At 47.3% G+C, this 12,500-nt stretch overlaps 1 pseudogene; it reads right to left on the reverse strand.

Moving 5' to 3' along the window:
- LOC123487207 overlaps positions 1–12,500 on the reverse strand; it is a 110,341-nt pseudogene that overhangs the window by 92,500 nt on the left and 5,341 nt on the right.

Genomic DNA, 12,500 nt, shown 5'->3' on the forward strand with positions numbered 1-12,500 from the left:
ACGTTTCACCCTTTGACCTCAGAAATGCTCTCTCCCTCCATGTGCGTGTCTCTCTCTCTCTCTGTGTGAGCGTGTCTCTCTCTCTCTCTCTTTGTGCGTGCTCCTCTCTCTCTCTCTCTCTCTGCGTGTGTGTCTCTCTCTCTCTCTGTGTGCCTCCCTCTCCCTCCCCCCCCTCTCCCTCCCCCTCTCTCCCTCCCTCCCTCCCTCCTTGTCTGTCTCTGTCTCTCCCTGTGTGTGTCTCCGGCCCCCTCAGTCAGAAGTCCCTGTGCTCTCATTAGGGCTGATTTCCAGAGGAAAGCGCCTCCCCAGTGAATGATCAGCAGTTAGTTTGCAGAGCTCAGGAAGCTGCTGCACGGAGGTTACTGCTCAGTCAATCCCATTCAAAGCCTCACACACCCTATTCACCATATAGTGCACTACTTTTCACACGGGCCCATACTGGGATTACTCACAGAATAGGCATTGGGACGAACTCAGTGTTTAAGGCCCACCATTAGTTCACACAGAGAGATGAGATACGTTAAGCCTAAAGCAAAAGCCTAAAAGCTCCGCTCCCACCCCAACAATGGTTTTCATTTGGATTAAAGCAGGAATAACAGTGCAGGCGTGCCAATCAAAACCCAGCAGGTCCCATGGTTACTCAGGCTAACACAGCCGTCGTTGGGAGTTCAATAGCCTGTTGCTGCTGTGGTTGAACCACTTGAAGGAAACACTGTTGAAAACCCTAGAGAGGTCCACTGGTATCTCTACTATGGAATCAAACATAGTGTCTGCGCTCCAAATGGTACATATTCACCATGTAGTGCACTACTTTAGACCGGGACACTACATAGGGAATAGGATGCCATTTATGACACCGCCAATGACTAACACCTGTTACTAACACCTGTACTAACCCTCTACTAACACCTGTACTAACACCTGTACTAACCCCTGTACTAACACCTGTACTAACCCCTGTACTAACCCCTGTACTAACACCTGTACTAACACCTGTACTAACACCTGTACTAACACCTGTACTAACACCTGTACTAACCCCTGTACTAACCCCTGTACTAACCCCTGTACTAACCCCTGTACTAACCCCTGTACTAACCCCTGTACTAACTCGCCCTGTACTAACACCCTGTACTAACCCTGTACTAAACCCTCGTACTAACCCCCGTACTAACCCCCTGTACTAACCTGTACTAACCCTGTACTAACACCTGTACTAACCCCCTGTACTAACCCTGTACTAACACCTGTACTAACCCCTGTACTAACACCTGTACTAACACCTGTACTAACCCTGTACTAACCCTGTACTAACCCTGTACTAACACCTGTACTAACCCCTACTAACACCTGTACTAACACCTGTACTACACCTGTACTAACCCCTGTACTAACACCCTGTACTAACCCCTGTACTAACACCTGTACTAACACCTGTACTAACCCTGTACTAACACCTGTACTAACCCTGTACTAACCCTGTACCACCTGTACTAACCCCTGTACTAACCCCTGTACTAACCCCCTGTACTAACCCCTGTACTAACCCCACTGTACTAACCTGTACTAACACCTGTACTAACACCTGTACTAACACCTGTACTAACACCGTACTAACACCCTGTACTAACCCCTGTACTAACCCTGTACTAACACCTGTACTAACACCTGTACTAACACCTGTACTAACACCTGTACTAACACCTGTACTAACACCTGTACTAACCTGTACTAACCCTGTACTAACACCTGTACTAACCACCCCTGTACTAACCCCTGTACTAACACCTGTACTAACACCTGTACTAACACCTGTACTAACACCTGTACTAACACCTGTACTAACACCTTTCAACCCCTGTACTAACCCCTGTACTAACCTGTACTAACCCTGTACTAACACCTGTACTAACACCTGTACTAACACCTGTCAACTTATAACACCTGTACTAACACCTGTACTAACTCTACCCCTGTACTAACACCTGTACTAACAGTGACGGTTGGCTACTTTGAAGAATCACAAATATAAAATATATTTTGATTTGTTTAACACTTTTTGGTTACTACATGTTTCCATATGTGTTATTTCATAGTTTTGATGTCTTCACTATTATTCTACAATGTAGAAAATAGTACAAATAAAGAAAACCCTTGAATGAGCAGGTGTGTCTAAACTTTTTGACTGGTACTGTTATATACACCAACCAGCAAGACGCGGCAAGACCGCGGCAAGACGCGCAAGGCGGCAAGATCTGCGGCAAGACGCAGCAAGACGCAGCAAGACGCAGGTCAGATGATGAAAACATCAGTAGCTATGACATCATTATAAGCACCAAGTGGCCTTGATAAATAGTGAAATCTGCACCAAAGCAAGAATGGCATTATAATGAGCACACTGTAAGTGTTGATATGACAGTCAAACATAGTCCATTATTGGCATACTGTAAGTGTCGATATGACAGTCAAACATAGTCCATTATTGGCATACTGTAAGTGTCGATACGACAGTCAAACATAGTCCATTATTGGCATACTGTAAGTGTTGATATGACAGTCAAACATAGTCCATTATTGGCATACTGTAAGTGTCGATATGACAGTCAAACATAGTCCATTATTGGCATACTGTAAGTGTTGATACGACAGTCAAACATAGTCCATTATTGGCATACTGTAAGTGTTGATATGACAGTCAAACATAGTCCATTATTGGCATACTGTAAGTGTCGATATGACAGTCAAACATAGTCCATTATTGGCATACTGAAAGTGTTGATAATGACAGTCAAACATAGTCCATTATTGGCATACTGTAAGTGTTGATATGACAGTCAAACATAGTCCATTATTGGCATACTGTAAGTGTTGATATGACAGCTGTCAAACATAGTCCATTATTGGCACACTGTAAGTGTTGATACGACAGTCAAACATAGTCCATTATTGGCATACTGTAAGTGTTGATAATGACAGTCAAACATAGTCCATTATTGGCATACTGTAAGTGTCGATATGACAGTCAAACATAGTCCATTATTGGCATACTGTAAGTGTCGATACGACAGTCAAACATAGTCCATTATTGGCATACTGTAAGTGTCGATATGACAGTCAAACATAGTCCATTATTGGCATACTGTAGAAGTGTTGATACGACAGTCAAACATAGTCCATTATTGGCATACTGTAAGTGTCGATCCGACAGTCAAACATAGTCCATTATTGGCACACTGTAAGTGTCGATATGACAGTCCAAACATAGTCCATTATTGGCATACTGTAAGTGTTGATACGACAGTCAAACCTAGTCCATTATTGGCATACTGTAAGTGTTGATATGACAGTCAAACATAATCCATTATTGGCATACTGCAAGTGTTGATGCGACAGTCAAACATAGTCCATTATTGGCATACTGTAAGTGGTGTGAATCCGACAGTCAAACATAGTCCATTATTGGCACTTACATGTGTGATGATACCACAGTCAAACATAGTCACATATTGGCTACACTATTGTTGATACCACAGTCAAACATAGTCCATTATTGGCATACTGTAAGTGTTGATATGACAGTCAAACATAGTCCATTATTGGCATACTGTAAGTGTCGATATGACAGTCAAACATAGTCCATTATTGGCATACTGTAAGTGTTGATACGACAGTCAAACATAGTCCATTTTGGCATACTGTAAGTGTTGATATGACAGTCAAACATAGTCCATTATTGGCATACTGTAAGTGTCGATATGACATCAAACATAGTCCATTATTGGCATACTGTAAGTGTCGATATGACAGTGTAGTACATTATTGGCATACTGTAAGTGTCGTATGCTGTCAACATTAGTCTTATTCATACTGAGTTCGAGTTACAGCACATAGTCATTATTGGCAGACATTCGTATGACAGTAAACTCGTCCACTATTGCATACTGCTTAAGTGTTGATAACATAAACATGCTCCATTCTTGGCATACTGTAATGTCGGTATGACACCTAAAACATTCCCTCTTGGCATACTCCGTAAGTGTTGATATGACATCAAACATTCCAATTAGGCATATCTGTCAGATACTAACAGTCAAACATAGTCCATTATTGGCATACTGTAAGTGTTGATATGACAGTCAAACATAGTCCATTATTGGCATACTGTAAGTGTCGATATGACAGTCAAACATAGTCCATTATTGGCATACTGTAAGTGTTGATTGACAGTCAAACATAGTCCATTATTGGCATACTGTAAGTGTTGATATGACAGTCAAACATAGTCCATTATTGGCATACTGTAAGTGTCGATATGACTAGTCAAAAAGTCCATTATTGGCATACTGTAAGTGTTGATACGACAGTCAAACATAGTCCATTATTGGCATACTGTTGTGTTGATATGACAGTCAAACATAATCATTATTGTGCATACTGTAAGTGTCGATTGACAGTCAAACATAGTCCATTATTGGCATACTGTAAGTGTTGATATGACAGTCAAACATAGTCCATTATTGGCATACTGTAAGTGTTGATACGACAGTCAAACATAGTCCATTATTGGCATACTGTAAGTGTTGATATGACAGTCAAACATAGTCCATTATTGGCATACTGTAAGTGTCGATATGACAGTCAAACATAGTCCATTATTGGCATACTGTAAGTGTCGATATGACAGTCAAACATAGTCCATTATTGGCATACTGTAAGTGTTGATACGACAGTCAAACATAGTCCATTATTGGCATACTGTAAGTGTCGATACGACAGTCAAACATAGTCCATTATTGGCATACTGTAAGTGTTGATATGACAGTCAAACATAGTCCATTATTGGCATACTGTAAGTGTCGATATGACAGTCAAACATAGTCCATTATTGGCATACTGTAAGTGTTGATATGACAGTCAAACATAGTCCATTATTGGCATACTGTAAGTGTCGATATGACAGTCAAACATAGTCCATTATTGGCATACTGTAAGTGTCGATATGACAGTCAAACATAGTCCATTATTGGCATACTGTAAGTGTCGATATGACAGTCAAACATAGTCCATTATTGGCATACTGTAAGTGTCGATATGACAGTCAAACATAGTCCATTATTGGCATACTGTAAGTGTTGATACGACAGTCAAACATAGTCCATTATTGGCATACTGTAAGTGTCGATATGACAGTCAAACATAGTCCATTATTGGCATACTGTAAGTGTTGATACGACAGTCAAACATAGTCCATTATTGGCATACTGTAAGTGTTGATATGACAGTCAAACATAGTCCATTATTGGCATACTGTAAGTGTCGATACGACAGTCAAACATATCCATTATTGGCATACTGTAAGTGTTGATATGACAGTCAAACATAGTCCATTATTGGCATACTGTAAGTGTCGATATGACAGTCAAACATAGTCCATTATTGGCATACTGGTGTTGATATGACAGTCAAACATAGTCCATTATTGGCATACTGTAAGTGTTGATATGACAGTCAAACATAGTCCATTATTGGCATACTGTAAGTGTTGATATGACAGTCAAACATAGTCCATTATTGGCATACTGTAAGTGTCGATATCGACAGTCAAACATAGTCCATTATTGGCATACTGTAAGTGTTGATACGACAGTCAAACATAGTCCATTATTGGCATACTGTAAGTGTTGATACGACAGTCAAACATAGTCCATTATTGGCATACTGTAAGTGTTGATATGACAGTCAAACATAGTCCATTATTGGCATACTGTTCAGGTTCAGGCTGAGGCTCAGAAACAGAAGATTACTCATCAGAGAGGATTCATTTCTTCCCCACTATCGGAGTGGTTTTCATTGAGATTTTGTAGCAACGCTAACGCAGCCTGTGCATCCATTGGTCTTGGTCTTCTCACCATTGGAAATGACACGCTCTCACTGTGTACTCCAATTAGGCCAGAGTACTGATAAGACTGCTTGATTTACTGGACTGGTTAGGGTACCATTTTGAGGTTACAATTTCTCGTTCATCAACTCATCCATTCTCCCCCTTCACACTTTATTTCATTTATTTCAGCGGTTATATGTGTGACATTACACTGAACAAAAATATAAACGCAACATGTAAAGTGTTGGTCCCATGTTTCATGAGCTGAAATAAAAGATCACAGAAATGTTCCATATGCACAAAGCTTATTTCTCTCAAATGATGTGCACAAATGTGTTTTACATCCCTGATAGTGAGCATTTCTCCTTTGCCAGATAATCCATCCACCTGACAGGTGTGGCATATCGAAGCTGATTAAACAGCATGTTCATTACACAGGTGCACCTTGTGCTGTGGACAATAAAAGGCCACTAAAATGTGCAGTTTTGTCACACAACGCAATGCCACAGATGTCTAACATTTTGAGGGGAGCGCGTGCAATTGGCATGCTGACTGCAGGAATGTCCACCAAAGCTGTTGCCAGAGAATTTAATGTATCTTTCTCTACCATAAGCCACCTCCAGCGTCAGTTCTGTCTGTAATAAAGCCCTTTTTTGTGGGGAAATATCATTCTGATTGGCTGGGCCTGGCTCCCCAGTGGGTGGGCCCCTGCCCGGCTGGGCCTGGCTCCCCCAGTGGGTGGGCCCCCTGCCCAGTCATGTGAAATCCAGATTAGGGCCTAATGACTTTATTTCAATTGACTGAGTTGTTTATATGAACTGTAACTCAGCGAAATCTTAGAAATTGTTGCGTTTATTTTTGTTCAGTATAGTTTCGGTATAGTTTAGGTTCAGTTTTCGAGGTCATTATCAACTGGGCACGGCACCTTCCACTGTAGGGAGAAGGAGGGAGCAGGCCCTACTGTCAGGAGAAGGAGGAGCAGGCCCTACTGTCAGGAGGAGGAGGGGAGCAGGCCCTACTGTCAGGAGAAGGAGCAGAGCAGGCCCTACTGTCAGGAGGAGGAGCGGAGCAGGCCCTACTGTCAGGAGGAGGAAGGAGCAGGCCCTACTGTCAGGAGGAGGAGCGGAGCAGGCCCTACTGTCAGGAGAGGAGCGAGCAGGCCCTACTGTCAGGAGGGAGGAGCGGAGCAGGCCCTACTGTCAGGAGGAGGAGCGGAGCAGGCCCTACTGTCAGGGAGAAGGACGGAGCAGGCCCTACTGTCAGGAGAAGGAGCGGAGCAGGCCCTACTGTCAGGAGAAGGAGCGGAGCAGGCCCTACTGTCAGGAGGAGGAGCGGAGCAGGCCCCTACTGTCAGGAGAAGGAGCGGAGCAGGCCCTACTGTCAGGAGGGGAGGAGGGAGCAGGCCCTACTGTCAGGAGAAGGAGCAGAGCAGGCCTACTGTCAGGAGGAGGAGGGGAGCAGGCCCTACTGTCAGGAGGAGGAGGGGAACAGGCCCTACTGTCAGGAGAAGGAGGGCGGAGCAGGCCCTACTGTCAGGAGAAGGAGGCCGGAGCAGGCCCTACTGTCAGGAGAAGGGGGAGCAGGCCCTACTGTCAGGAGGAGGAGCGGAGCAGGCCCTACTGTCAGGAGGAGGAGCGGAGCAGGCCCTACTGTCAGGGAGAAGGAGGAAAGGGCCCTACTGTCAGGAGAGAGGAGCGGAGCAGGCCCTACTGTCAGGAGAAGGAGCGGAGCAGGCCCTACTGTCAGGAGGAAGGGAGGAGGGGAGCAGGCCCTACTGTCAGGAGAAGGAGGGGAGCAGGCCCTACTGTCAGGAGTGAGGAGGGAGCAGGCCCTACTGTCAGGAGAAGGAGGGGAGCAGGCCCTACTGTCAGGAGAAGGAGGAAGCAGGCCCTACTGTCAGGAGAAGAGGCGAGAGGCAGGCCCTACTGTCAGGAGAGGAGCGGAGCAGGCCCTACTGTCAGGAGAAGGAGGGGAGCAGGCCCTACTGTCAGGAGAAGGAGGGGAGCAGGCCCTACTGTCAGGAGAGAGAAGGAGGGGAGCAGGCCCTACTGTCAGGAGGAAGGAGGGGAGCAGGCCCTACTGTCAGGAGAAGGAGCCCGGAGCAGGCCCTACTGTCAGGAGAAGGAGGAGCAGGCCCTACTGTCAGGAGAAGGAGCGGAGCAGGCCCTACTGTCAGGAGAAGGAGCCGGAGCAGGCCCTACTGTCAGGAGAAGGAGGGGAGCAGGCCCTACTGTCAGGGAGGAGGAGCGGAGCAGGCCCTACTGTCAGGAGAAGGAGGGAGCAGGCCCTACTGTCAGGAGGAGGAGCGGAGCAGGCCCTACTGTCAGGAGAAGGAGCGAGCAGGCCCTGCTGTCAGGAGGAGGAACGGAGCAGGCCCTACTGTCAGGAGGAGGAGCGGAGCAGGCCCTACTGTCAGAGAAGGAGCGGAGCAGGCCCTACTGTCAGGAGAAGGAGGAGCAGGCCCTACTGTCAGGAGGAGGAGGGGAGCAGGCCCTACTGTCAGGAGGAGGAGGGGAGCAGGCCCTACTGTCAGGAGAAGGAGGGGCAGGCCCTACTGTCAGGAGAGGAGGAGCAGGCCCTACTGTCAGGAGAAGGAGCGGAGCAGGCCCTACTGTCAGGAGGAGGAGGGGCAGGCCCTACTGTCAGGAGAAGGAGGGGAGCAGGCCCTACTGTCAGGAGGGAGGAGGAGCAGGCCCTACTGTCAGGAGAAGGAGGGGAGCAGGCCCTACTGTCAGGAGAAGGAGGGAGCAGGCCCTACTGTCGAGGAGGAGGAGGGGAGCAGGCCCTACTGTCAGGAGAAGGAGCAGGCCCTACTGTCAGGAGGAGAGGAGCAGGCCCTACTGTCAGGAGAAGGAGGGGAGCAGGCCCTACTGTCAGGAGAAGGAGGGGAGCAGGCCCTACTGTCCAGAGAAGGAGGGGAGCAGGCCCCTACTGTCAGGAAAAGGAGGGGAGCAGGCCCTACTGTCAGGAGAAGGAGGAGCAGGCCCTACTGTCAGGAGAAGGAGCGGAGCAGGCCCTACTGTCAGGAGAAGGAGCGGAGCAGGCCCTACTGTCCAGGAGAAGGAGCGGAGCAGGCCCTACTGTCAGGAGAAGGGGGAGCAGGCCCTACTGTCAGGAGGAGGAGGGAGCAGGCCCTACTGTCAGGAGAAGGGAGGGGAGCAGGCCCTACTGTCAGGAGGAGGAGCGGAGCAGGGGCCCTACTGTCAGGAGGAGGGAGGAGCAGGCCCTACTGTCAGGAGAAGGAGGGGCACGGGGAAACCATTCATAATATGACGTGCCCTCCTAAAACTGCTTCCAACTCCAGTTCTGTTTCGACATTAAGATTCTAACAGCATGTGTTATATGGACCTGTTATGGGTCCTGGTCAAAGGTTGTGCACTATATAGGGAATAGGGTGCCATTTGGATGGAACAATAAGAAACAATAAATAAATAAATAAAATAGTGTACATACCAGAACGGTGTAGATGTGGAGACATCTGTAAACAGGGAGAGAAGTCCACCAGGTCCTGGGCTGTTAACACCTGGAGGTTAAACCACGTTACGTTAGTGAACCACAGTCAGGAATCAGGAGGTTAAACCACGTTACGTTAGTGAATCACAGTCAGGAATCAGGAGGTTAAACCTACGTTACGTTAGGTGAATCACAGTCAGGACTCAGGAGGTTAAACCATGCTACGTTAGTGAACCACAGTCAGGAATCAGAGGTTAAACCACGTTACGTTAGTGAACCAGTCAGGAATCAGGAGGTTAAACCACGATACGTTAGTGAACCAGTCAGGAATCAGGAGGTTAAACCACGTTACGTTAGTGAACCAGTCAGGAATCGAGGTTAAACCCGTTACGTTAGTGAACCAAGCAGTCAGGAATCAGGAGGTTTAAACCACGTTACGTTAGTGAACCACAGTCAGGAATTAGGAGGTTAAACCATGTTAGTTAGTGAATCGACAGTCAGAATCAGGAGGTTAAACCATGTTACGTTAGGGTGAACCAGTCAGGAATCAGGAGGTTAAACCACGCTACGTTAGTGAACCACAATCAGGAATCAGGAGGTTAAACCCACGTTACGTTAGTGAACTACAGTCAGGAATCAGGAGGTTAAACCACGTTACGTTAGTGAACCACAGTCAGGAATCAGGAGGTTAAACCACGTTACGTTAGTGAACCAGTCAGGAATCAGGAGGTTAAACCCGCGTCTTAGTGAACCCCAGTCGAATCAGGAGGTTAAACCACGTTACGTTGCGGATCACAGTCAGGAATCAGGAGGTTAAACCGCGTTCGTTAGTGAACCACAGTCAGGAATCAGGAGGTTAACCGTATTACGTTAGTGAACCGGTCGGGAATCAGGAGGTTAAACCACGTTACGTTAGTGAACCACAGTAAGAATCAGGAGGTTAAACCACGTTACGTTAGTGAACCACAGTCAGGAATCAGGAGGTTAAACCATGTTACGTTAGTGAACCACAGTCAGGAATCAGGAGGTTAAACCACGTTACGTTAGTGAACCACAGTCCAGGAATCAGAGGTTAAACCCGCGTTCGTTAGTGAACCAGTCGAATCAGGAGGTTAGAACCACGTTATGTTAGTGAATCACAGTCAGGAATCAGGAGGTTAAACCACGTTATGTTAGTGAATCACAGTCAGGAATCAGGAGGTTAAACCACGTTATGTTAGTGAACCAGTCAGGAATCAGGAGGTTAAACCACGTTACGTTAGTGAATCACAGTCAGAATCAGGAGGTTAAACCACGTTATGTTAGTGAATCACAGTCAGGAATCAGGAGGTTAAACCACGTTATGTTAGTGAACCACAGTCAGGAATCAGGAGGTTAAACCATGTTACGTTAGTGAACCAGTCAGGAATCAGGAGGTTAAACCACGTTACGTTAGTGAATCACAGTCAGGAATCAGGAGGTTAAACCACGTTACGTTAGTGAATCACAGTCAGGAATCAGGAGGTTAAACCACGTTACGTTAGTGAATCACAGTCAGGAATCAGGAGGTTAAACCACGTTACGTTAGTGAACCAGTCAGGAATCAGGAGGTTAAACCACGCGGTGCATAAATAGGAGGTTAAACCGGTTAGTGAACCACAGTCAGGAATCAGAGGTTAAACCACGTTACGTTGGGTGAACCACAGTCAGGACTCTGTGTCATTCACTCATTTCAAGGAGTTTCATGATCACTTTGGCTCTTCTTCCAAATCATTTACAGGGTGTCGTTTACATTAAGTGTGGATAACGTCAATATACGTGTTGTTTTAATAAATGACCAAAGAGTAGGAAAAGTTCCTTTGTGAAGGAATCTCTCTCACCTCCTCCTCTGATTGGTCCTCCTCGCGGCGAGCCGTTGTTCTGCGTTGGCGTCTGGCCGTTCAGGGAGGAGCCTGGCTTGGTGAAGCCCATCCCACTGTCCTGCTTCTGAACCACACTGTTAAGGTCCTGTGCTGCTGTACTGGGGGTGCGCACAACACAGTCACACCTCTCTCCTGCTCACAGGACGCTTCCAAAGCTTCCTAGCACAAGAGATCAGACATCTTTGGTCCATTTTCTCCAATAGATTTATGATGATCTTAGTGCTACAAAGCTCAGGGGGAAGCTCCATGGGGAAGCTCCCCCACCCCCAGAATAAAAGAATAAAGAGCACAGTAAGCAGTTCATATCAACACATCCCACACCAAGAGCACCCCTCCCTCCCTCCCTCCATCCCTCCATCCCTCCACCCCTCCCTCCCTCCTCTCCCCCCTCCCTCCCTCCCTCCCTCCCTTTTCCTCCCTCCACCCCTCCCTCCCTCCCTCCATCCCTCCCTCCCTCCCCTCCCTCCCTCCATCCCTCCCTCCATCCCTCCATCCCTCCCTCCACCCCTCCCTCCCTCCATCCACCCGTCTCATACCCGCTCATTGCTGCCTGTTTCTATACAATAACAACAGTCTCATACCTGTTTCATGGCGGTCTCTCCGATCCTGTCCGAGTGTTTCCTGATGCTCTCCAGGAAGTCCTTGAGGTCGGACATGGAGATGTCCTTAATGTCCTCTCTGAGCTTGGGCAGGTTCTCGGCCATGATCTGACAGAAGCGGTAGCGGCCGACCCGGGATGGAGACCTTCTCCAGCTGCTCCATGGTCTTCAACGCAGCATAGTACCTGGAAGACAGACACCTCTCTAGTCTGGAGTACCTGGAAGACAGACACCTCTCTAGTCTGGAGTACCTGGAAGACACAACACCTCTCTCTATCGTCTGGAGTACCTGGAAGACAGACACCTCTCTCTAGTGCTGGAGTACCTGGAAGACAGACACCTCTCTCTAGTCTGGAGTACCTGGAAGACAGACACCTCTCTCTAGTATGGTGTACCTGGAAGACAGACACCTCTCTCTAGTCTGGAGTACCTGGAAGACAGACACTCTCTCTAGTCTGGAGTACCTGGAAGACAGACACCTCTCTAGTCTGGAGTACCGAAGACAGACTACCTCTCTCTAGATCTGGAGTACCTGGAAGACAGACACCTCTCTAGTCTGGAGTACCTGGAAGACAGACACCTCTCTAGTCTGGAGTACCTGGAAGACCACGACACCTCTCTCTAGTCTGGAGTACCTGGAAGACCACGACACCTCTCTCTAGTCTG

Source organism: Coregonus clupeaformis, unplaced genomic scaffold (genome assembly GCF_020615455.1).
Source record: "Coregonus clupeaformis isolate EN_2021a unplaced genomic scaffold, ASM2061545v1 scaf1523, whole genome shotgun sequence".
Taxonomy (NCBI): domain Eukaryota; kingdom Metazoa; phylum Chordata; class Actinopteri; order Salmoniformes; family Salmonidae; genus Coregonus; species Coregonus clupeaformis.